The following is a 3,489-nucleotide window of genomic DNA, read 5'->3' as shown; positions in this document are numbered from 1 at the left end:
ACGCCCCACACCGGCCCTCCAGGTCCTGGGAGCTAAAGGAAGTTAAAGCTGACCTTTAATCCTTTTGATTGGTGCAAGAATTTCAATGTCACCACTGCAACGAAAAATAGGCTTTCTCCTTCTATTATTATTATTATTTACCTTTTGAAACTTACTGCTAAAACAATGGCTTAATGCTAAAACAATGGAATTGCTTAAACAGGGAATTCTCTAAGTTTTGCTAGCATTTGAAGGAGTGACTTGTGTTTCAGATGCTTCCCCCCACACACCTAAGCTTCCTCGGTGGAGCAGTTTGACAGCTCTCTTTAATCTGCAAAAGCTGCTTGACTCATCTTTGTTCTTGCAGAGATCAGGGCTGTCGTCTGCCACAGACTGACAATTTACAGGTGTTCATGGCGCTTTCCCCTTGTCAAATTAAATCCATATTTTGATTGCATTTTGTTCTAGCAGGATGAGATGCAGTGGAAACGGTAATAAAAACAGCTCAGTGAAAATGACTTAGAGGAATAAATTGATTTTGCCCTCAGTGCAGCAGGGAATCCGCTCGTCACTCCCAGTCTCTCCCGGCAACCAGAGTCCCCAGAGCCCGACCAACGCCTTACTCCTCCCAGGGGAATCGCAGAGCTCCCAGGCCGCCCCCACTCAATTTGCTTTACAAAGGGAAAATGATTCTCAGGGAGCTGTTGGAAACTTGCATTCTATCCGGCAAAAAGGGGGGAGGGTAGCAGTGAAATATTTAAAAAGAGAGCTAGAGAGTGAAGGGGCATAGGAGAGCCAGAAAAGATTCAACTAATGCGAACATCCACGCCCACACCCACTTCTACAAAATCCCTGTTACCAAGTAGACAGTGGAACCCAGTTTGGGGAACAATGATGTGCAGAATTCTTCATTTCATCAGTGAAGGATTATCATCGTGTCATTTCAGAAAGGAAGGGAGCTTCGTTCTTTCTCTCATTCGTTCGGTGACTATCTGCTGATCCCTACAAGGAGCCAAGCAGTGTGATGGGTTGTTCCAACAGCAAGTGCTCACCACTGTCTAGCTCACCATTTCTCACCATTTCACGGGCAACTTCCCTGCCCCCATCAGGAGCCTCCTAACCGGTCAGTCTGTTGGGCCTTGCTGCCCCTTCCCCTCCTGCCCCTCCCCCATGGAACATTATCCACACAGTAGCTAAAGAGGTATTTCATAGCAAACAAGTTATATTGAAAATGCAAAAGGATGGGGCGCCTGGGTGGCTCAGTCGTTAACCATCTGCCTTCGACTTCGGTCATGATCCCAGGGTCCTGGGATCGAGCCCCGCATCGGGCTCCCTGCTCCGCGGGAAGCCTGCTTCTCCCTCTCCCACTCCCCCTGCTTGTGTTCCCTCTCTATCAAATAAATAAATAAAATCTTGATTCAGTCGTTAAGTGTCTGCCTTCGGCTCAGGTCATGATCCCAGGGTCCTGGGAAGGAGCCCCGCATCGGGCTCCCTGCTTGGTGGGAAGTCTGCTTTTCCCTCTCCCTCGGCTGCTCCCCCTGCTTGTACTCTCTGGCTCGCCCTCTCTGTCTCTCAAATAAATAAATAAAATTATAAAATAAATAAAATAAAATGCAAAAGGAGGTTATACTAGTCTTCTGCTTCAAGGTCTCCAATGGCTTTATGTTGCACTTCAAAAAATCCTGTCTGCTTTTATGACAATCTTGTATCCCTCTACCTCCTTCAAAATACTCTGCAACTACAGTGGTACTTTTAAAGTCCTATTTTGTTCCGCAAATATGCTGTGCTTGTTGCCTGTTCAGGGCCTTTGCACTTGCTTTGTCTTTTTCTTGGAATGGCCCACACTCCAGATTTTTAGATGGCTGGCTCCTTTTCATCATGCAGATCTCAATCAAATATCACCCCAGAGAGGTGTGCCCTGGTCACCCATCTAAAGTCGCCCCCCCATCTGGATAATGTTCTACTCTTGTTTCCCTTTTTTATTTTCTAAAAGCATAGCACTTACCATTATCTGAAGGTATTTTAGCATTTGATGATTTTTTTTTTTTTAAAGATTTTATTTATTTATTCATGAGAGACAGAGAGAGAGAGAGGCAGAGGGAGAAGCAGGCTCCCAAGGAGGAGGGAGCCCGATGCGGGACTCGATCCCAGGACCCTGGGATCATGACCTGAGCCGAAGGCAGACGCTTAACCATCTGAGCCACCCAGGCGCCCCAGCATTTGATTATTGACATCAGTGCTCAAAATGTGGCCCCTGGGACCAGCAGTTTTAGGATCCACTGGGAATTTACTACTATTGCATATTCTCTTGCCCTACCCCAGACCTACTGCATCAGAGCATCAGACCTGCTGGTTGGGGCCAGAGATCTGTATTTTAACAAACCCTCCAGGGCGCCTGGGTGGCTCAGTTGGTTAAGCGACTGCCTTCGGCTCAGGTCATGATCCTGGAGTCCCGGGATCGAGTCCTGCATCAGGCTCCCTGCTCAGCGAGGAGTCTGCTTCTCCCTCTGACCCTCCCCCCTCTCGTGCTCTCTATCTCATTCTCTCTCTCAAATAAATAAATAAAATCTTTAAAAAAAAAAATTTTTTTTAAAAACACACCCTCCAGGTGATTCTGATGAAAAATGAAGTTTGAGAACCACTGGCTTACGATGATTATTGCTTCTCTCCCCTGTGCCCCGCCTAGAATGTAGACTCCAAGAAAACAGAAGGCCATCTCTCTTGGTCTGCACGGGGCTACCAGCATGGAACTCACAGCAGGCACTCAATAAAATGAATTGTTGAATGGTGACAGTGAATGAATGATGGATCTGGTGCCTTGCGTTCTGTCTCAGGGGCCACGTGGGAGACACTTAGCAGAGAGCCCATAGAGTGGTGCCCCAAGGATCTCCTGGCCACCTTCCCACTGGCACTTTTGTCTGCCAAACATATTGATCTTGCAGCCTAGCAAAACCCAAAGAAGGGGTTCTGAGATTAAAGAAACACTTGAAAACTATGATTCAAAATGTTATTAATTACAGTTTGGAAACTGCAAGTGTGTTCCAAGGTCCTTCTCAGAGAGCCAGAAGGTCTGTAGATTTGTAGATGGTATTCAATTAGAGGGGAAGGATAACATCCTTTTCTTTCCAGCTCTGTAGAGCTCTTAGTGCATTTGTCCCAGAGCAGGCTACTGACTGACAAAGTGGCTTTCTCTTCCCTCAGTCTTTCTGCTTTATATCAATCTTAGAATCGTAAAAAAAAAAAAAAAAGTGCGTGTTGGGGGCGGGTGGTGCGGCTCTAAACCAATTAATCCTGTCTCCAGTGCTTTCTAAAAGCTTTCAGATTGCAAACACCAGGTCAACCCCTAGTCCAGATCAGGGAGGAAAAACACTATCTTTGCAGAAGACATTGAACTTTAGAAAAGGTTAGATCAACACCAAAAACAATGGAAGGGCCTTGGGAGCCTGTCCTTAGAAATAATATGTTGGTCTGAAGCAAATACTATGGGCCAGGCACCACGCTAGATACCAG

The sequence above is a fragment of the Mirounga leonina genome, unplaced genomic scaffold, assembly GCF_011800145.1.
Source record: "Mirounga leonina isolate KUSES-001 unplaced genomic scaffold, KU_Mleo_1.0 Mir_125, whole genome shotgun sequence".
NCBI classification, from domain to species: Eukaryota; Metazoa; Chordata; class Mammalia; order Carnivora; family Phocidae; genus Mirounga; species Mirounga leonina.
Note: the sequence above shows the minus strand (reverse complement) of the source record.